General features: G+C 44.1%; 1 protein-coding gene across 3 annotated transcripts in view; it reads right to left on the bottom strand.

Moving 5' to 3' along the window:
• The window catches only part of KCNJ6 (potassium inwardly rectifying channel subfamily J member 6), a 1,845,462-nt gene extending 1,822,351 nt beyond the window's left edge, over positions 1 to 23,111 (bottom strand). For all 3 annotated transcript variants that reach the window (XR_011283450.1, XM_069636081.1, XM_069636080.1), the window contains exon 1: positions 22,733 to 23,111. The gene's annotated coding sequence lies outside the window, so the exon portion shown is untranslated. The remainder of the gene's footprint in view (positions 1 to 22,732) is intronic.
• Positions 23,112 to 23,318: the final 207 nt, after the last annotated feature.

The raw sequence follows: 23,318 nt of genomic DNA, 5'->3' as shown, positions 1-23,318 counted from the left end.
CTTTCTAGAAACTGTATTGAGTATGCCTCCGCCTATTCAGTATTCGGACCTCCATTTATTAACACAGGTGACAACAGCACCCCTGGTGGGGGATGTTGATGGATTTTCCCTCGTTTATCCCTTAGGACTGACAAGTCTACAATTTTGCTGGGATACCACCCACACGCTTCAGGCGAAACTCCTCCGTAGCTCGTTTTTGAACGCAAGCACCCACTGCATGTGGGTGTTATGTATATATTTTTTAATACATCTTGTGAATATGACTCTCACTGCCATACCCTATTATAGTAGTCCTAGAGAGCCACATGCTCTGTATGCATTTTGAAAAGCTAAGCTTTTGTTTTTCTTGCAATCACGGAATCAGGAATATTGAATCTTCCTCCAACTACTCACCAGAAGAGTTGTTTGCCCCCACAGGAACCATTTCAAGGTAAAAACTTTTTATGCATGATTTAGGGTTCAATGTTCATTTGTTGAACTTCCAGAGACCGAGATTAGCACTGATAGCTTACCTAGACTCTCTTTTTAACCTTGACAGGTCGTCTTTGTTTGTTTTACCCGTACATAAGCTGGATGCTGAATTTGAATTGGATGTGAACACCTTCCTCCTGAAGAAAGTTCTGTATATATGACACTTTAGAACTGAAACATGTGGATACTTTAGGTTTCTGTATACCAACAGAGTCATAAAACTAGTATCATTTGTTAATGTACTAACCAGTGCAAATTGTGATTCATCGTTGTTGCACCTTTCTGCTCTCCAATAAAATGCTAGCCTATTGTAGGCTTTATGTTGTGATGTTCATATGTCAGCAAGTACCTTGTGAAGGACTTACACTGCTTTTGTTTGACTATTGCTTAATGATTTAATATTTGTTTTATCTGTGCCTTAACTTATTAAAATTACTTTTTGTTATATGTTACACTGAAAACCTGTCAATCTTCATTCTATTTCCGTAATATTGAATGTATATCCATTCCCGGAACAGATAGAACAAACACTAATAGCTTGTGCTTTTATAGTGTCCACTGGGTTCCTCCCTTATCCCCATATGAAGTGACCATTGTCAAATGATATTAACTTTGGACCGGTATCGTGGATCATCAATTAGGGATCTGGATCTCAATATTGATGTTAGGCCAACAGATTTTGGCACCCTCTAAGGGTATCTAGGTATAACCAAAAGGTGGATGCCTACTATAATAGTGGGGGGTTTGCAGGTGTGGATCCCGCAGACTTTGCTCCATGTATGCAGTATGTTCTAAAAGGTTTGACCTCTGAAAGAACTTTGAGTTTACGTGGTGGGAATACTGTATGTACTCATAAATTTGATTTATTAGTAAAGGAGAAGAAAAAGCTGCTTAGGAGAAAGGTGAGGGATGCCCAGAAAGAAGGCAAGTCGGATATTTTGACGGCTGAAAAGTTAAGACAAACATATACAAACTGGCTAAAAGATCATAGATATGATTCTACCAGAAAGATTTGGTTGCAATGCTAAATTCAATAGGTGCAGGTAATGTTTCAGCCTTTTGGACCCTGTTAAAAAAATGTGTTCCAATATTTTAGACAGGTTCAAGCAATACAGTGTGCAGTATAGAATTTTTATTTTAGGAAGCTTTACTCTAAAATCACAAGAATAAATCTTGTATTGACTGGTAGGGAAGGGATAATGAATACTAGTGCTTTATGGAATATTTTGGATATCGATTTGTTTGATTTGCAATGTGCAATAAGAAGGGCAAAAGTGTCCATGCATAAGGGGCCCAATGGTCTTTCAAATCAAACCATGAAGTCTGATCCAGTTTTATGGGCAAAGATTTTATTCAATTTTTTCCAGAACATCTATTGTTTCAAACACTTCCCCCCATCAGGGAGGGATTCGACAGTCATAGTAATTTATAAAACCGGAGATAGATCAAATCTATCAAATTATCGGCCTATGTCATTACTGGATGTGTCTTACAAGATATATTCATCATTTTTTTTAAGGAAACTGAATGTCTGGTCTAAGGATATGAGGTGTTCTGATTATTTTCAGTCAGGATTTAAAAGAGGCACTGGTACCTCATTAAATTGCTTTGCAATCCATCTTTTATCTAAATAGGTTAAGGTGGTGAAAAAACAGATTTACTTAACCTTTTTAGATATTGGCAAAGCTTTTGATTGTGTGAGAAGAGCACAAAATTGTGGGAGAAAATGAGGGAGCAGCAGTGCCCAGAGGCTTTACTAAAACTGTTGATTCCAATACACACAGATACAACAATGAGAGTGAGGCTGGATATTCATGGAAGATTTTTGCCTTGGATACCAAATGAACGGGGCCTACACCAGCGTTGCGTATTGGCCCCATTCTTGTTTTATGCATACATTTCAGACCTGAATGAATGTTTGTGTGGTCTAGGGGCAAATCCTCCTAGATTGGTTTCCCTCCTTATTCATTATCTTATAATTTGCGGATCAATTCATGCTCTGTGATTATATGCCAATTGGTCTCCAGAGATCATTAACAGTGGTGCATGAATATTTCAAAAATCTGGACTTGAAGCCTAATATTCCTAAATTTAAGATCACGATTTTTAATCCAGTTGGCGGGTCAATACACCAAAAAACTGCATTCAATTGGAGGATTGGAAATGCAAAACTGGAGTGTGTACAATGCTTGAACTACTTAGGAATCAAAATGATTGGCAAAGAAACAATGGGGGCCAGAAAGTCTAATTTGAACAGTATAAGTGTTGTTGCTGCCGCACAACTGCAGATTCTGCATAGAAAATATGGTTGCTTCTCGTTATATCCAGTAGTCAAATTTTATAACCAGAAGATAGTACCTAGAACAATATATGGAGCAGAGATCCAGCGTAGTGATGTAGAATGGGAAAGACTGGAGTACAAGCTCTGGAAAAAAGTATTGTTGCTACCTCCAGCAGTCCCGTTGGCACCAATTCGACAAAAATTAGAGATTGCGTCATTAAAGGCTTGTATAGCTTGGCAGCGAATGCAGCAGTTGAAAAATGTGCTTAGTCCGCCGGAAGGCCTACTCTTTGTAAAATTAAATGAGATAGTGCAGAATAGATCATGCAAAATACTATCGGCATGGATAGATGTAACTCAACCATATTTAATGAGACAACTTTCTATGAAATATAGAAATGTGTTATTTAGGATGAAATGCAATCTACTATCCACAGTAGATGTGAAGGGAGTAAGAAGTAAAATCCACAAAGAACACATGCTATGTCGCTTCTGTGGTGATAATGTTGAAACATTATTTATTTATTTTTTTAAATATATTTGTTTAGTTTCATAGAAACTTTACAAAATTACATTACATCAACAACTTATACTTTAGTAAACATCTTAAAATTAAATTACACATTTACATTTACATTTTGCATCTTCAAGTTATTACTAATATCTCATTAAGGAATCAATCCAATCAGGACATAATCAAATTAAGTCCTTAACGCATCAGATTATCACATACTTGCATACACAAATATGCAGTTATATCACCTTGGTCTAAGAATTCACCTTAATCTAAGTCTAAAATCTAAAATCAATTTTCACACCTCTATGCTTTACAGACAATACACATTTAGGTGCTGCCTTTTAGGTCAGAGTCACTCTTGGTAAGACTTTTTTAAGAATTATTTTGATTCGGACCCACAGTTGCTACAGAGCTATATGCACCCCCTGGCACTCTGTGTTCAGACAATATACCCAAAAGGTATTACTTTTAATTGTATCTTATTCATGTACTAGATGACCCAGGATTGTCATGTATTCATTTCCCAATACAGCACATTCTGTAAGTACATGTCTAGGAGTCTCCAAAATGTCAGGCTTCATGCAGATTCTGCAGTATCTTTCCTTCTGTGACAATTTCTGTTGTGCACCAATCAACACTAACAATGGTAGTTGATTGGTGCGTAATTTCAAATGGAAGAATCTTACTGCTAGACTTGATCACTTTCCTAAATATAACTGGGTCTGCAGGTAACTTCAACCACATACTTATAATTGTGGAGTGATTCCAGATATTCGTAATTGCATGCCCAATCCCAAATTTTAATTTTCCTTATTAATATACTCCTCAGTGTCTCATAAGGGGTCTTTTGAAACATTATATCATCTATCTGTGGAGTGTATGGTGTTAGCAGCTGCACAAACATCTGTATTTGGCAACTGTATGATCAAAACTGAGATGCTATCTTGGGAGCGGCAATGGTGGTCTCTTTTAACTGCACCAACGGATGAATTATGTATAGCGGCAGGGCGGTCTGCGAATCAAAAATTTGGGGAAGACATTTTGCAATAGACTGATGTTTTAGATTGTTGTTTTATGATTGATGTGCTCTTATGAATTTTATGTGCAATATTACTGGGGATTATAGATATGTTTTGTTTTGCATGATTGTAAAGGTTTTTATTGAGATTGTTTCTTTTACTGGTTTCCTTTTTTAGAATGTGTACAGTGTGAAAAATTTCAGTTTTTGAAATATTTGTATTCGAAACTAAAACACTATAAATAAAATAAAATAAAGTATGTTCATTGTGACTTTCGCATGTTAAAATGTTTTTGTAAATCGGGCCCTAAGATTTGAGGGCATTTTCGACAAATTGAAAACATTTAAAGTTGTAAATAAACAATGACATCTTATTTTCTGAATTATACTGTTTTACAGGAAGTGTGATGTCATTCTATCTAATCATCTGCAGAAAAGTTAAATGGAAGATTATTCATTCAGCTGCTCGTGAGAAGCGGTGTACTGTAAGGACTAGTAAACGCAGAGCTCAACATCTAGGATCAGAGTGTTGGCGTAGTCCTAGTTGCATCAGATTCCTAACAATGGCTGTTTGTCATTAGCTTTGGAACGTGCTCTGATGCTGTTGTTTTTTCCATTGATTCGTCACGCGACAGCCGAGTGACCCATGCAGTATAAGGAGTCATTGCTTTATTCCCGTCTATGATGCTGATCCGCTCCCAATTCCTCCTTGTGCTGCAGGCAGACAAAGTATCTTATGATCCAGAAAATCACCATTCATATTATATCACCATGGCAGAAGGCCCATTTCCTAGTCATACCTGCCTTGCAGTACTTGGTTTCCAACCTCATGCCGTCATGACATCTTGTGTTGCATTCGGGAGCGGATGCGCAGGGTACATTTCGGTCCTTGCCGCGTCCGCTCCTGATTTGCAACATGCTACCATGGAAAGGGAGAAGGCACTGCACGTAGTTTCTTCTCCTGTTCCATGGCAGCCCTTTTTTGTCTACATTTTGTTTTCAATCTTTTTAATGGCCGCCATGGAAAGGGAGAAGGGACTATGCCTAGTCCCTTCTCCCATTCCATGGCAGCCAACTTCTTTGTTTACTTTTTGTTTTCAATCTTTTTAATGGCCACCATGGAATGGGAGAAGGGACGACATTACTTTTAAAAAACTTTTAAATGGCTGCCATGAAAAGGGAGGGCAGACTCCATTTCACAATCCGTGCCGGACATTTTTATTTCTTTATTTGTGAATTGCCGAAACGTCTTGCAAGCGAACAAACAATTAGTACCCAGGTCTAACGGGCCAGGGTACTAATAGCAATAAGACCCTCAACGGGGGGCATTACCAAATCAAATAATATCCCAGGGCCTTCATATAAGGCCTGGGGCATTACCTGCCACTGTAATGCCCCCACATTTTGGGGGCTAATTGCTTAAATAACCTAGTTCCAGAATGGCTTCAATACATTATTAGATGAGGTGCGCAACAGCTACGTAACCATGAGTGTCTTTTCAAATGTTGGTTCTGTGATCACAAATAACCGTTGAATATTGGCAACAAGCTAAGCCATGTCTATTATATGTCTTTTATTACATACATTGATAGTCATTGCAGCAGTGTCTAGATAATCTAAAATTGATTAAATACATAATAGGAGCTCTTCCCTTTTTGCCATCAGGACTTTAGGTCATGCCTGGAGAAGGCAGAACAAAATTTAAAAATGTCCATTCTTCACAGATGTTGTCCTTCTGGTTGGTGTAGCTGCACGTGTCTAGCTATGATTGTTTCCCTTGGTTGTTCGAGAGATACTTGTATTCGGAATATTATGCTTACAGGCCAGTGCTTTAACCTCACATAATAAATTACTGGAAAAGACTGATATTTCGCAAGGTGTCAGTCCATCCAAAATTAGTCATCACTGCTCTTGTGGGGCCTAGGCCTAGGACTGGCCAGGTGCAGCAATGTCTAGTGCACAGGCTTCAAGCCTGATGAAGAGCAGGACAGCTATGTTTTCTTTCTTTGAATCCTCATTAGGTCCCTCATAGTACACTACACACATATGATGACTTATTGGGTGGGATGCTACTGGATTTGCAAGCCTGGAACCCGACCTTATGAGGAACAGCTTGATTTATACGGATGTAGTATGATTGCCTGCTATATGCTAGTTCATTAGAAAGACATTATAAACCACGAGTACAAGCATATCATTGTACAATTATCCCCAAAGCAGGGCAGGTGGGGTGAGCCTTTATTGCAGTCGCTGGTGCCCTTTCCTGCTTGTAAAGCCTGATGCCATTGGCATTATAGATATTAGTTACACTACACAGGACAATAATTGTAGAACAACAGGTCCAGAGATACAAATTTGGAGAACCGTGTGTAGTGTGAGGCCGAGCGCAAATGCTGAGCAGTGAATGGATGGAATTGCAGAAAGCAACAACGGACTAGGAAGGAAAAGGAGCAGGAAATCCAGGGGCAGATGAAGCAGAATGCTGGTGGACTCCCAGGGCCAGCGATGGAGGAGGGCGGCATGTGGAAGCAGAGAATGGTGGAGGGACAGAATGCTGTGCATAGGAATGTGTAGGCTGGAGAAGGTGTGGGAGTCACTGCAGAGTGACATCAATAGAACAGACCTGGTGGAAAACCTGTAGGAACCGACAGCAAGCCAGGGACCTCATGAGAATCCAGAGATGGTGCAACCCTTACAATCAGCTAAGGCTCACCATCCAATAAATCAGAATGGCTGAAAGGAGAGATTCAGGGCACTGATTAAGCAATAAGCACTGAACAGGGGTGACAATATCACTTCAGATAATGCCCCGGGGCCCATAGGGGTAATGCCCCCCATGCGAGGGGCTTATTTCCATTAGCACCCTGGCCCATAAAACCGGGGTACTAAAAGAATTGTTGTTTCTGTTCTGTTGTTTCGGAACAGAAAATAAAAGGTTGAAAAAATGGCCACCGGGGAAGGGGCAATGTAGTCCGTTTTCCCTTTCCATGGCGGCTATTGGAAAAAGTAAACAAAAATATTGGCTGCCTTGGAAACAGGAGAAGGGACTACTTGTAGTCCCTTCTCTCTTTTCATGGCACCAATTAAAAAAAGTAAACGAAAAAATGGCCGCCATGGAAAGGAAGAAGGGACTACTTGTAGTCCCTTCTTCCTTTCCATGATGGCCTGTCGCAGATCGGGAGCGGACGCGCTGGGGACAGAAGTGTTCCTATCGCGTATGCACCCGAAATTGACTTTAAAGTAGGTAAGTGGGGATGGGGGGGTGAGGAGGGAATTCTGTGGATGGGGGAGTAGGGAGGTGAGAGGGAAGTGGGAAACCACTTACAGTATTCTCCAGCTGGGAGGCGCCTCTGAGCGGGGGAATTACCGCTAGTAATGCTCCCGTTCCGAGCCTCACCATTGGCTGAGAGGCTGCCACGTCCCCCCAGATTCCCGGCGGGTACTAATGTTTCATAATCCATCTGGTGGCACAGACTTGGCCCATGTATAAATGTCCATTGCTTAACCATGTACTCCCACCCCTTATGGCTAAACTGGGCTTCTTGCCACTTTGTTTCCACAAGACACATTTGGCACCATTGTTTCTGGACCAGCAAACTACAAGTCTGCCTGCCGGAGCCGCTGTACCCGACAGGTCTGACCCTGCCGGGTGCAGAGGCCACGTTAGGCAGACTTATCACTGGAGCACCGGCACTGTTCTTAACTCTGCCGGTGCTCCTGTGTTACCATTCCCATAGAGTCCTATAGGATACTATGGGAATGGGGATTAACAAAATTGCCGGCGCCTGACTTCCCGGCCATCGGACTTGGAATAGCCCGGTGGCACTGGGAAGTCAGGTGCCAGTAATTCATTCCTAGTCTGGCGGTAACCAGCCGGTAGCACTGGCAGGGTTATCGCCAGACTCGGAATGAGGCCCATTGTGTGGAGTCTCCTGGCCTGACTTTACCCTGTGCCCCATTAGTTATTCTTTAATTACTGTAAAAGAATTTGACAAAATAAACTAGTAAGAAGAATGGGTATTCCAGTGGTCTTAATTAAATTGCATACAATACAAGTTTAGACTTTATCAAGATGGAAAATGTATTAATACTATAGCTTTCACCCCTTAGGCCGGGGGCGGACATGCCCGGTAACAGCTCGTCAGCCCAAACCATGGTAGGCCCGAGCAGAGAGATGGCCTCAGCAAGAGCTGTGAGCCGTTACCAGCCATGTCTGCGCCACCACTTTGGGGGTGAAAGCCATTTGCACTCCATGGTTCATCCGGGGTGCAAATGTTTTTTCACCCTCTGGAGAATCTCACAGCCAATCTCCTGAGTTAAGAAAACAAATGAAATAAGATGCCCACCGCCACAGGGAAAATGGACTAAGTCCCTTTTCCATTTCTATGGCGGCGGCCAGGATCAGAAGAAGAGCAGGGACCGGAGCTTAAAGGTCATGTCCCGCAGGTATGTTGGGAGGGACAGAGGGGGTGGGAAGGTGGTTTGTTGGTTTTGGAGGTGTGGGAGGAGGTGGGGATACAACTGGGAGAGGTTCCCTTTTGCCTCCCCACACAAATATTGTTTTTTAAAATGGCACCACCCGGGGAAGGGCCTAGGGTGGCTGGAACAGCAGGCAGAGAATGTATATTCTCGCCCGCTGTTCTAGACATCTGATTGGCCAATGGCCCTTCTCCGGGTGTGAATAAAACTAAATCTTTTTTTATTATGTAAAGGCCTCTCCATATAGAAGATCTCTGCATGGCGCCTGTAAAATGAAGGCAGTGTAGTTAATAGAGTAAATGTTGAGTGAATTATATGATGACAAAAATACATATTAAATATAAAGTACCCGTTTTATTAGAAGAGGTTTGTGAACAGTTTAGAAATAACAATTCATATAAACATGGCTTTGAGTAGAGGGCAAGCTGGCCAGTTTTCTGTCAGAAAGGTTTAAACACATTGATCCTCTTTAAAAGTTCTTTGGTATGTGAAAATGGCTGTAAAATAGCCACAATTAGTCTACTGCCACGTTACTGCCGCTTTCAAGCACCGCTGGACTCAGAGTTTATAGCTGGAGGTAAACCCTCCCCTTCACCTCCAGAAATGGATGGATTTATTGTGATGGACTTGCCACGCTCGGTAAATCTGCAAAATAAAACATGAGGTCACTGCCATTCCCCTCTCGTTTGCATGACCGAGTAGCGGTGACAATATTGGTAAAGTGCAATGGTATTTGAGTTTATGAGTAATTCCATAAAATACCTCCATAAACCACTTCACCAACCTCTGAGTTCTGCAGAGAGGGAAAGTGGCAGTGAAGTGGTGGTAATTTCGTGAGCGCCATTTTTGCCCTACACTGCTAAACTTGTAATGAGGCCCTGGGTTGCCTGGCACTGCCATCGGGTGAATTCGTTTGCAGAACTTCTCCCACTTCAAAACAAAAATGTGCGAAGCGATGGCCGGACAAACGTGAAATGTTGCCATGTAAAGCACATGATATATGAGAGGAGGAGGGCCAAGAACCAGCATTGATCACTCACGGTGTTGCGTACCCGTTTTGCTTTTCTAATATTGGTGGATGAGAGAGGACACAATTAACTCGGGAGAGCACGCTGTCAGCACTATTAAGGAGACCTGCAGCTTTTATCATGGAATATGTCAAAGACAGGAATATCTTCTCTGGGGCTCATGTAACATCAGCTGCCATTCAACAAAGGTCATGAATGCCAGATAGAAAATACCGTCCTTCAAATGGTCAGTTTCCTGCATCCAGGGATTGTCTTTTTCACGATGATCAGCGCTAATGTACAAAACAGCACTTATATGTATTGACTTATTTAAAGATTATGTATGCACATGCCTAGCTAATATGATCATGCATGTGCACCTTCCTGGGGTTGTATCTTGTGTGTTGGGAAGTTATAAAATCCTCTTAAGCAGAGCTTCAATAGTGGCAAAATCAGAAGGACACCATTTCGGGAGCTATTTCCGCCACAAGGAAAACTGATTAAGAGACCTGAGACCTTTCAACTTCAAAAGAAATCTCATGTACTCACTCACATGTTCCGTCCGGGACATAAAAAAGTACAGAACATGATCCCTTTCCTATGATTTAGACACACATGCCTGGGGATTCAGATCTGGTGAAAGTAGCTGGCTCGGGTATGCGGGAGACTTGATCTTGCTGGACTCCCCATGGTCTTCCGTGCTTGTTTGATTGCCTGACAATTTATTGTGATGCAAGGGGCTGAGGTATTAATCTAGCCAACACTAAAACTATGTATTTAGCCCTAGAAGACTGAAGTATAACCATCATATCAATCTTGAAAAGGGCGATATGATGGATGAGCAAGATCATCAACATGATTATGGCCTAGCAATCTCATTTTGAATGCTTGCAAGGGAAAGGGAATTCTGCTTTGTCTAGACTGAGGATTTTTTCAGCAAGGCAGGCTGGCTATTCCTTCATAAGCCCGATTCATCTTTATAGGCCTTGCGGCCTACGAGTGAATGGCGCGATACAAATAATAAGATAGATAGATAGATAGATAGATAGATAGATAGATAGATAGATAGATAGATAGATAGGGATACAATAAACCCCCTGTTATTATATGGGATTGAAGTCTGGGGTCATAAAATATTTTCTGGGATCTCCTCATTGGAAAGTTCTTGCTCAAGCGTCCTCCTTGCACTCCCATTGAGTTCACTCTTCTGGAATCTAGGTGGAATCCATTGGGCAGGGCAAGAAGTCTATCTAGGATCAATCGTTCTTTAAAGGTGGCGTGTGCCATAGAGGGGTCATGGCTCTTTGACAAGGGTTTGCTCACTCGAAGCGCCAAATCTGAATGCAAAAGACTGCTGTTTTGATTAGATTACTTTGAGCTACATAAATGGATAACTATTATAAGAAACATATATGTTACCACTTCCATGGGAAATTGAGTTTGCCAGCTAAAAAGATCATAGTGACACTTGCCTCTGAACAAGTGGTGATGGTCAAATCAGCTACACAGACCTCTGCAGCTGATCACATTAACAGCGTTTGTCGATCACTGGCAGTAATAAACTACTTGGTGGCCAATCCTTACAACCAAACTACAACTGTACACCTGCCAGTGGTCAAGTCCTAAATAAAACGCGGGGGCTCATTAACATACGCAATTGGATGTGACGTCTGCAGAAATGAGCATATCAAGGTGAAATATGCAAATGTCGTGCAATTGACTTTGCATAACCGTACAAATTGCACAGAACGAATGGCATTTGGCTTTCATAATATCAACACACACAAAAAATGAGAAGATATTTTCTTCTAATAGTGTTTTGAAAATGTTAAAAGTGGTGCACTTTTTAAACTCCAAGAATCAATGACAAGTTTTCCCTGGAACATGCAGCCCCGAAATGTGACATTTCACCTTTAGTTGTTTGCTAATATCATCAGGTTATCTGGTGCACTGGTGAAGTGCCCGGGCTGCGAACCTTGCGATCATAGACGGGGTACATTTAAAAAAGATAGCACATTTTTGCTCATTTTACACACTGCCTCTAAAATACCCATGGGACGGTGCCCACACTCTGAAAAAAGTGGGTGGACTCTGTCCACCCGCGTGTACCCTTGACTTGGGCCCTGATACTGAGTACTGAATGCTCTCTATCATACGAAGAATATTTGTCCATCCATTTTGAGTTGTAGACTTTGTGGGGATATGCAATTTGAAAGCCTAAAACATGTATTGCTTGACTGCAACGCTTTTGGACACTTACGGAGAGAAAAAACCTATTCTTTCTATTGGTATAACCTCATTGAATGTGGATTCCGAAAGCTTGTGGCAATCGTAAATTAATGGTGATGAAGTTTGCCTTATATATCACTTAATCACATTTTGGGATATGGTAACTGAAATTCTATGTATATTGAAATAATTCCCTGCTAGTTTTTGTGTTTTAACGAATTGAGAATTGTCTCGGCATATTGCTTTATTTGATGTATTTATGTATTTATGTATTGAGCGGTGATTATTGGCTTTTAGTAATTTGTATTATTGGAAGTGTTTGCCTAACGGCTGCATTATACGCTACAATAAAAAATACATTTAAAAAAATCTGATGAACAAATGAGTTGGAAAAGACCACACCAGAGTAGATTGGTGAGTGATACCAATAGGATGTGTCATAGTTTTGCACTTGACATACTCCATAAGACTAGGGTGTTGTTTTTTTTTGGTTGCTCTCCTTAAAAAGTATGGACATGGACATTGACTCATGTTTTATCAATGTGTAGGTGTATTTTGATGCATTACTCAGAAAATACATATCTGCACGAATGCATGGAATATGTCAGTAGAACACCCTAACTCCCTCGGGAAGTCCTGACTGTTTAGAATTGTCCACCCACAACCTACTGCTCAATCAGTGCAACCCACGCAGACCTCCCTGCAGATGATTTTCAATTTAGTAGACACCCAGGTCTTGTGCTCCGTGGCCTCCGTCCTTACGTCTTGATCCATTGATGCCATAATTATCTGCCCTGTGGGCAGTAGGCAAGAAACTCACTGCCCATAAAACGGGGCACATAACGTGTATACACAGAGGCAATGGGTCCAGTGAGATGTGGCTGGCTACTGGGATGCCGCTGATTGGATTTGCTTATTTTTCCTTCCTGTCTGGCAGCACCTGGACTTCCACAAGTGTGGATTGTCGCACACTTGCTGTTGGCAACTTAAATGCGGTATCTTCTTTGATGTTTGCATGTTCTAGGTAGGACATGATATAATCAGGAATATCTTCTTCTTTCAATTGAAATAGACCGCAAGAGCAGCGTGAACCTCAGCAACATGCTTCGAGGGATGTACTGGAACTGTTCCTCAACCAAAACCAGATATGCGTAGAAGATATTGGTTAACAGATTCATGAATCCTCGCCAAAACCAGATATGCGTAGAAGATATTGTCTAACAGATTCATGAACCCTCGCCAAAACCAGATAAGTGTAGAAGATATTGGTTAACAGATTCATGAACCCTCGCCAAAACCAGATATGTGTAGAAGATATTGGTTAACAGATTTATGAACCCTCGCCCAAACCAGATATGTGTAGAAGATATTGATTAACAGATTCATGAATCCTTGCCAAAAGCAGATATGAGTAGGAGATATTGGTTAACTGATTCATGTACCCCCGCCAAAAGCAGATATGTGTAGAAGATATTGGTTACCAGATTCATGAACCCTCGCTAAATCCAGATATGTCTAGAAGATATTGGTTAACAGATTCATGAACCCTCGTCAAAACCAGATATGAGTAGAAGATATTGGTTACCAGATTCATGAACCCTCGCCAAAACCAGATATGTGTAGAAGATATTGATTAACAGATTCATGAACCCTCGCCAAAACAAGATATGTGTAGAAGATATTGGTTAACAGATTCATGAACCCTCGCCAAAACCAGAAATGTGTAGAAGATATTGGTTAACAGATTCATGAATCCTCGCCAAAACCAGATATGAGTAGAAGATATTGGTTAACAGATTCATGAACCCTTTCAAAACCAGATATGTGTTGAAGATATTGATTAACAGATTCATGAATCCTCGCCAAAACCAGATATGTGTAGAAGATATTGGTTAACAGATTTATGAACCCTCACCAAAACCAGATATCTGTAGAAGATATTGGTCAACAAATTCATGAATCCTCGCCAAAACCAGATATGAGTAGAAGATATTGGTTAACAGATTAATGAATCCTCACCAAAACCAGATATTTGTAGAAGATATTGGTTAACAGATTCATGAACCCTCACCAAATCCAGATATGTGTATCAACAAAACCAGATATGTGGAGAAGATATTGGTTAACAGATTCATGAATCCTCGCCAAAACCAGATATGCGTAGAAGATATTGTCTAACAGATTCATGAACCCTCGCCAAAACCAGATAAGTGTAGAAGATATTGGTTAACAGATTCATGAACCCTCGCCAAAACCAGATATGTGTAGAAGATATTGGTTAACAGATTTATGAACCCTCGCCCAAACCAGATATGTGTAGAAGATATTGATTAACAGATTCATGAATCCTTGCCAAAAGCAGATATGAGTAGGAGATATTGGTTAACTGATTCATGTACCCCCGCCAAAAGCAGATATGTGTAGAAGATATTGGTTACCAGATTCATGAACCCTCGCTAAATCCAGATATGTCTAGAAGATATTGGTTAACAGATTCATGAACCCTCGTCAAAACCAGATATGAGTAGAAGATATTGGTTACCAGATTCATGAACCCTCGCCAAAACCAGATATGTGTAGAAGATATTGATTAACAGATTCATGAACCCTCGCCAAAACCAGATATGTGTAGAAGATATTGGTTAACAGATTCATGAACCCTCGCCAAAACCAGAAATGTGTAGAAGATATTGGTTAACAGATTCATGAATCCTCGCCAAAACCAGATATGAGTAGAAGATATTGGTTAACAGATTCATGAACCCTTTCAAAACCAGATATGTGTTGAAGATATTGATTAACAGATTCATGAATCCTCGCCAAAACCAGATATGTGTAGAAGATATTGGTTAACAGATTTATGAACCCTCACCAAAACCAGATATCTGTAGAAGATATTGGTCAACAAATTCATGAATCCTCGCCAAAACCAGATATGAGTAGAAGATATTGGTTAACAGATTAATGAATCCTCACCAAAACCAGATATTTGTAGAAGATATTGGTTAACAGATTCATGAACCCTCACCAAATCCAGATATGTGTATCAACAAAACCAGATATGTGGAGAAGATATTGATTAACAGATTCATGAACCCTCGCCAAAACCAGATATGTGTAGAAGATTTTGGTTAACAGATTCATGAACCCTCGCCAAAACAAGATATGTGTAGAAGAAATTGGTTAACATATTCATGAATCCTCACCAAAACCAGATATGAGTAGAAGATATTGGTTAACAGATGAATGAACCCTCGCCAAAACCAGATATGTGTTGAAGTTATTGGTTACCAGATTCATGAACCCTCGCCAAAACCAGATATGTGTAGAAGATATTGATTAACAGATTCATGAATCCTCGCCAAAACCAGATATGTGTAGAAGATATTGGTTAACAGATTCATGAACCCTCACCAAAACCAGATATCTGTAGAAGATATTGGTTAACAGATTCATGAATCCTCGCCAAAACCAGATCGGAGTAGAAGATATTGGTTAACAGATTATTGAATCCTCACCAAAACCAGATATGTGTAGAAGATATTGGTTAACAGATTCATGAACCCTCACCAAATCCAGATATGTGTATCACCAAAACCAGATATGTGGAGAAGATATTGATTAACAGATTCATGAACCCTCGCCAAAACCAGATATGTGTAGAAGATATTGGTTAACAGATTCATGAACCCTCGCCAAAACCAGATATGTGTAGAAGAAATTGGTTAACACATTCATGAATCCTCACCAAAACCAGATACGAGTAGAAGATATTGGTTAACAGATTCATGAACCCTCGCCAAAACCAGATATGTGTAGAAGATATTGGTTACCAGATTCATGAACCCTCGCCAAATCCAGATATGTGTAGAAGATATTGGTTATCAGATTCATGAACCCTTGCCAAATCCAGATATGTGTAGAAAATATTGATTAACAGATTCATGAATCCTTGCCAAAACCAGATATGTGTAGAAGATATTGGTTAACAGATTCATGAACCCTCGCAAAAACCAGATATCTGTAGAAGATATTGGTTAACAGATTCATGAATCCTCACCAAAACCAGATATGTGTATCGCCAAAACCAGATATGTGTAGAAGATATTGGTTAACAGATTCATGAATCCTCACCGTGAATCAGCCGAGATGCTAAACCACCTATTTTCAGAACTACATGCCGGCTTGCCAAGAGTAGAGCTTTGTTCTGCTCGGGGGTCTTGCAAAGCTCCTTTGAGGCAGATCTTGTGTGTGCAGTCCTGTCTTTCAGCCAGCCCATCCCCCTCTTCCTCCCAACTGCTTGGCATGCACGTTTCCCCTCCTGCTATTAACATGCCTGCATTCAGAAGCCTATCTCTGATATGCATGTGATGCTGAAATTCTGTTATGCCAAGACAGAGACCCTCATCAACCTGGGGGTAACGTTTCATGCAGACTTGTATTCATACCTCAATTCAAAGCTGCTATGGGAATGTTACCACATCATTCTGGTTCCATGTCACTTCGCCGACAGTAATTACTTTGAAATATATCATAGATTTGTTTTAATAATTTGGGGTGATAGCCCATACCCCCTTTTCTCCCTACCTCACACCCTGCCCAGTCCCTTTCTACCCCCTACCGACAAACACCTATATTTTTTCGATGACATTTCAAAGTAATTACTTTGTGGTAAAGCGAAATACCGGGATACCCTAATTCTCTAGTGGTGCATGTTGTGTTTGCTCATGCTATGTCATTTTACTGGGATTTAAACTTCACAAGACTGACATGTGCATGGCCTGCAGGTGCTCCGGTGGATCTTAAAGAGAGTGGAGTGAGTTGGGCAAGGTTACGGGTGAGAGGGAGAACGCAAGGTAGCTCTGCTGTTGTGTTGAGGCGCGCATACTGGCAGCACTCTGAGCTCTGCGTGTCAGTCTGTTTCCAGATATTCAATGTGAAAAGTATAGAGGTGTTTGTGTCCAGAGTGCAGCGGTGCATGCCTGTGGTGCTTGGATGCATTGGCAGGACTGTAATTGGTAAGCTGACTGCACAGGGGAAACGATCTGTTTTTCATGTGCGTTGTGAGGCATATTCAAATTCAATGCGTGTGTAGCTTTGTTGGTATGTGTGAACTTTGAACTTGAGAATGCTATTTTTGGGAGGTATGGCAGGGGCCATGTTGGGCAAATTGGAACATCCTTCTGGAGGTGCCATGGCAATGTCTCAGTAAGGGTGCACCTGGGGGAATGTCTCAGTAAGGGTGCACCTGGGGGAATGTCTCAGTAAGGGTGCACCTGGGGGAATGTCTCAGTAAGGGTGCACCTGGGGAATGTCTCAGTAAGGGTGCACCTGGGGAATGTCTCAGTAAGGGTGCACCTGGGGGAATGTCTCAGTAAGGGTGCACCTGGGGGAATGTCTCAGTAAGGGTGCACCTGGGGGAATGTCTCAGTAAGGGTGCACCTGGGGGAATGTCTCAGTAGTCGCGTCTTTTAAGACATCCTCTCCCTCATATTGTTGCCCCACGGGGTATCTCTGATTTTTGCAGAGGTCATACCCATCTCAAGTATTCTAATAGAGACTACATCAGCTCCTTAACAAATACTGAAGCCACTGTAGGAGTCAGAAACACATGCCACCCACTCACCTTTGGCCCTCAGCATTCAGGATAAGCCACGAAAACCTTGCGTTGGGTCCTGACAAAGTAAGACATTGAATTAAAGGACCTTTGCTTGACTCTTACTCCAGTCATATAGCTTAGCAGGTAAAGTGCTGCTTGCTGAGATTAGCTAAGATTTGTTTTAACCTGCACGTCACAGGTTCAATTACCTCTACAGTCGACCACTTTCTGTACGCGGCACTTTGAAAGTGCAGAAATGGTGAAAGCAAGCGCTATACAAAATGTGTATGGAAACAACTTGCTATTCTATGGCCTTAGCTAGTGTAATTAACTAGAGTAGTCCCAGGCCACCTGCTTGCCGAAGGTGTAGGGTGATTACAGGGTGATCCTCCCATAGATTGCTTGCTATTGGCCAGCCTGGGTGTAGTTGTTTGGGGGGAATGTACCCAGAGTGTTGCCCCTCACCTCGCTGTGGCATTTCCTGCTACTCTACTTCCGCCAGGATCTACATCAAAATAATAATAATAATAATAATAATAATTTAACATTTATATAGCGCTACGAACCCTCGGGTATCTGAGCGCTGCTTATTATTACCCACGGCGTGTGGTGCTCAGAGGGATCACTGTGGAGCCAGCTGCTGTGCAGCGCCTGCGGATCTTAATCGAGTTTGCTCGCCACACACACTTACACCGCGAGATTTCTAACGTGGACACGACAGTGGCAAAGCTCACTGTGCACGAAAACACTGGCCATTAAACTCACCGATCAAGAATGTGAAAAACACTCTCTGAGCGTTGATGGAGGCCGATGAAAAACAAACAACATTGCCTTCCAACGACCCCTGCTACATTCCCCTTACTGCCCAGAGAGGACGTCCAAGGGCCTCTTTTTCATCTACGTCTTGCTATGTAACGGGCCCTGGTGAGCTCTGTGTGTGGTGCTGGCCCACTCAGGGCCGAGGATACACACGGCGTCCACAGTGCCCGCTCTCCACGGTGTTGGGGCACACTCGGGCTGAGGGGAGCTAAAGCAATCTTAGCTACTGAAAAATAAGACGGTGCCGTGTCAGGGCGCTCAAACCGCCCCTGCCTTGTCTGTCCATAGCACTGTCACACTGCCCATGGACATGGAACAGCAGGGCGCCGTTGCCCATAGAGTGGAAAGGACAGGGCACTGCCCTGACCGCAGTGCTGAAATATCCCAGACAGGCTCTGTCTATGGCGCTGACATATTAGGTGAAGTGCTGTGCCAGCGTTGCCGAAACACGACAAGAGGCCCTTCGCCTGGTGCTGATGCAGGAACTGGCTGCTCACCCCGCGGCCCTTGGTGCTGGAGCAGACCATGGACTGCGCTGTTGTTGTTACAGAGGCCGCCTTGACGTGAATAAAGCGGCCACTTGCACAGCAAGTGAGAATGAAACTCTGCCATCCTGATCCGTGGCGAAGGCAAAGAGGTGTGTCTGTGCTGTTAACACACCTCCTTTGCGCTGAAGCAACTTATAGTAATGTGCTGGACACTTTGCACTGCTCCGTTCGTGGCGCTGATTGAAACACCTTCTGTTCCTTTCAGCAACAGCGTATACTGCTCTGGCAATGATGTTGCGACACCGTATACTGCTCTGCCCAGGGTGTGGAAAATATGCATATTCCGCTCTGTCCTTGTTTATGGGGCACTTCACAAAGTGCTGATAAGTTGTGTACGGCGCGCGCATGTTGCTTTAATCTGTACAGCGCTGTGCACGGTGCAGCGGCAATTTAGGCTGATCTGCCCATACTAGTGTCGAAGCTGTTTGTACAGCTTTGTCCATGGTGCTGAAGCACTTGGCACAGCTCTGTCCCTGGTCATGAAACAGCTTCTGCAGTTCTGGCCAGAGTGCGGTAGCAGCTTATACCTTTGTCCTCTTTCTTCTTCTTCTTCTTGCTAAAAGGTGTGCATCCATCAGCGGTGATTATTGGATACTGGGGCTTGAGCTTCATTACTCCAACTTCTCGGGTTGAGTCGTGGGTTGGGTTTCATCATGGTCTGTATGGACTTGTCACTGTAGGGCTGGTTTCACAGGGTTTTGGCGATGGCTCTGAAACGTGTTATACTGCGATGGTCGAGTGCTGAAGCAGCTTGTAACCCCTGTCCATGGTCCTGACACCATTTATACTGCTCTGGTCAGAGTGCCGAAGCAGCTTGCACCCCTTGTCCATGGCACTGACACCATTTGAGTGCAGAAAAAGCTTGCACCCCTTGTCCACGGCCCTGACACTGCTCTGGTCAAAGTCCAGAAGCAGCTTGCACCCCCTGTCCATGGTCCTTACACCATTTATACTGCTCTGGTGAGAGTGCTGAAGCCGCTTGCACCCCCTGTCCATGTTACCGACAACATTGATACTGCTCTGGTCAGAGTGCAGACATGGTCCTGACATTATTGATACTGCTTTGGACAGAGTGCTGAAGCAGCTTGCACCCCCTGTCCATGGTCCTTACACCATTTATACTGCTCTGGTCAGAGTGCAGAAACAGCTTACACCCCCTGTCCATGGTCCTGACATCATTTATATTGCTCTGGTCATAGTCCTGAACCGCGTGCACCCCCTGTCCATGGTCCTAACGCCATTTATACTGCTCTGGTCAGAGTGCAGAAGCAGCCTGCACCCCCTGTCCATGGGCCTTACACCATTGAAACTGCTCTGGTCAGAGTGCAGAAGCAGCCTGCACCCCCTGTCCATGGTCCTGACATTATTTATATTGCTCTGGTCAGAGTCCTGAACCGCCTGCACCCCCTGTCCATGGTCCTGACACCATTTATACTGCTCTGGTCAGAGTGCTGAAGCAGCTTGCACCCCTGTCCATGGGCCTGACACCATTTATACTGCTCTGGTCAGAGTGCTGAAGCAGCTTGCACCCCCTGTCCATGGTCTTGACACCATTTATACTGCTCTGCTCAGAGTGCTGAAGCAGCTTGCACCCCCTGCCCATGGTCCTGACACCATTTATACTGCTCTGCTCAGAGTGCTGAAGCAGCTTACACCCTGACCATGGTTCAGAAAAACTTTGTGCAGCTCTTACGGAGGTGCTCAAGCACCTATCACCGCTCTGCCCATATAGCTGACGCGCCTTGTGCATCTTTATCCAGAGCGCTGAAACAGCACATAGTGCTGTGCCCACGGTGCCAAGGCACTTTTTTGTACACCTCTGCTCACGGCGCTGAAACACCCTGTGTTGCGCTGCCAGGTGTGATCTTCCTTTATGGCGAAACGTCTGATGCCGCGATGTGCGTGCTGCCGGGAACATGTCAAGCTGTTCGGTGTAGGGAGATTTAATACTACGCTTTTTAAGTGTCCTCGTGTGCCTTTAGTACATATGCAGGGCCTTGAGACAATCTTCGTGGCTGTAATCAAAAGACACCTTGCTCTAAACACTCTTCCAGATGCTCAAACAGGTCCCTAGTCTCAAGCCAGCACAACGTGGCGAGGGGGGACCGAGTTCCACTTTCAGATGCACGGTAGAGGAAAGACAACTTCAAAACACAAACTGACGGCCCAGGTGCATTTCCGTGACCTGTGTGTTCAGCGCCCCATGGGCAGGCCTCTGGGGGCGCGTGCTCCCTGCCGCGCTAGGGACACGGGCCCGAATCTCCCACGGGAAACTTTGCCCTGCCTTTCCCATGAAATCGGAAAGGAATCTCCCAGGGTCGCCATGGTGACGCGGAGCTCTCTTATGCTCAGGCGAGTCGGGCATCGCTTCAGGAGCACAGCCCGAGGAGCGGGGGGGGGGGGGGCATTGTTACCCTCGACTAGCCAGATTCCCCCTCTCTAGAACAAAGTCATGGCACTGCCGCTGCGACCCCCGGGGTGGTGTGTGTGATATGAAACGGATGGGGTTGAGACATGCGTATTGCCCGACCCCCACCCCTTCTAATGCTGAGTTGTTCTTCGTGAGACGAGACAGCAGCCGTGGATTCTAACCACGGGGCGCCCACTGTACACACGTATGTTATTATTAGCGCAACGAGGCCTCTTTACTTACCTGTCAACAGTGTAAGGAACTAGACATTGATTAAATGTCCGCGCTATTTTTAAAAAAAAACATTTGTTTAATTAAGTTTACATAGCATCTATCATCCAAAGCCAAGCCTCACAACTTCATTCAAGCTAACAACACATGTTACATAATCTTAAACCCCCATTTTATACATCAACGTTAAGATCCCTGTGCCCAGAGGGGACCCCTCAACTTCCATCCATCTGTAGGAAGACGGACGCAGGTCGTCACAAAAATATCTTAGTAGTCAACATCCAGCCATAAAAGCCCCCCCCTCCCCCACCCGTGACACCAGCCACGATGTTGCGTAATATCATTGGCGCACCCCCAAACATCGGAGGGTTCTGGCTGCGAGTGGGAAGGGCCCGTGTTCCTGTCTGATCTGACAGACTCCCCGGGATGCAGCCAGGCTGCCCCCCAAACACGGAGCCGTGCATCAGAGCCGCCTGCCACGATCTGAGCTGCGCGTGCCAGTCACCCACGCGAAACCAGGCCGGCGTCCTCGCACGCGGGCGCTGTAGAAGCGGGCGGCGCGACCTGACGGGGTACACAGCGCAGACAGGGGCTAACAGTGCGCGAGGTGACCATTGCCATCTGAAAATCAGCAGGAGGTTGGGTGGGTGGCGGCCCGCGAGGCACATATCTGGAACCAGATATGTGTGCGGTGGGATGAAGGCTATGCCCTGAGTGCCAGCCTCCGGGAGGTCTGTGGTTCACGGTATACAGGGGTTGCTGGGAGCACTTCGCCCTGTTGTGTTCCACCCCGGCAAGTGGCATGTTACACGCTTGCTCTACCTGCTGCAAGGGGTCTCATGATGTCCCGCACTCTACCCTCCCTTGCCAACCCTGCTCCTCTGCTGGCATAGGTTCCTTTGATGTAACACCTGCACCACATGTCTCGACAGGGTGCTCAACCTATATGCACGCATATAGGCACTTTGCACCCCATATCAGAAGGGTATGGTATAAGCGAGCCAGCAACCCCCACCCATACAGTGCCCTGACTTCCTGGTCACAGTATGTGCCCAGGCTGGGAGAGCTCCCAAGCACACGAGACAGTGTATTGCACAAGAGAGCCCGCTTTTGGGTTTCTTACCTTGCCTTCTGCACGTTGCTTTTTATCACGCAGCCATGGTCCCCCGTGCTCACAGCCACCCGGGTGTTGATGGTGTGTCGCCTGCATTAATTGACCGATTAAAAACCTCAAATGACAGGAGCCTCGCAGGGCGAGCTGGGTCTTCGCCGCTTCCAGGCTCGCTTCCTACGGCCCTTCTTCGCCCGTAGCGTTACCCATGTAGGAACAGGTGTACACGTCCAACTCCAATCCGGAAAAAAAGATTACAGCTCAGGCCTGGTAGAGAGTCGGGGGGCTGGAGAAAAAAAAGGCAGGAGCAGAATAAGAAAAAAGCACACACACAAACGGGGTGAAAAGTGGCGGAGCGCGCAAAGGAGCGTCGTGAAATCGGCAAATGCAATGGATTTCTACCCATTTTCTACCGCCGGGGAGCCACAAGAGTGCAGGGAGCTGTGCACAGCGCCGCCTGCTGGAGAGCCTGGAGAATTCAGCCTGGGCATGATATTCGCAAAGCTCAAGAGAGAAATGGGAAGGGAAGAAAAGTTGACGAAGATCGCAGCACCCGCTCTCCTTCTCTACCTGCCAAATGAGGCAGAGGCTGTTTGTT

The sequence above is a fragment of the Ambystoma mexicanum genome, chromosome 7p (genome assembly GCF_040938575.1).
Source record: "Ambystoma mexicanum isolate Mex_15411 chromosome 7p, UKY_AmexF1_1, whole genome shotgun sequence".
NCBI lineage: Eukaryota > Metazoa > Chordata > Amphibia > Caudata > Ambystomatidae > Ambystoma > Ambystoma mexicanum.
Note: the sequence above shows the minus strand (reverse complement) of the source record. Positions and strands in the feature narration are given on the sequence as shown.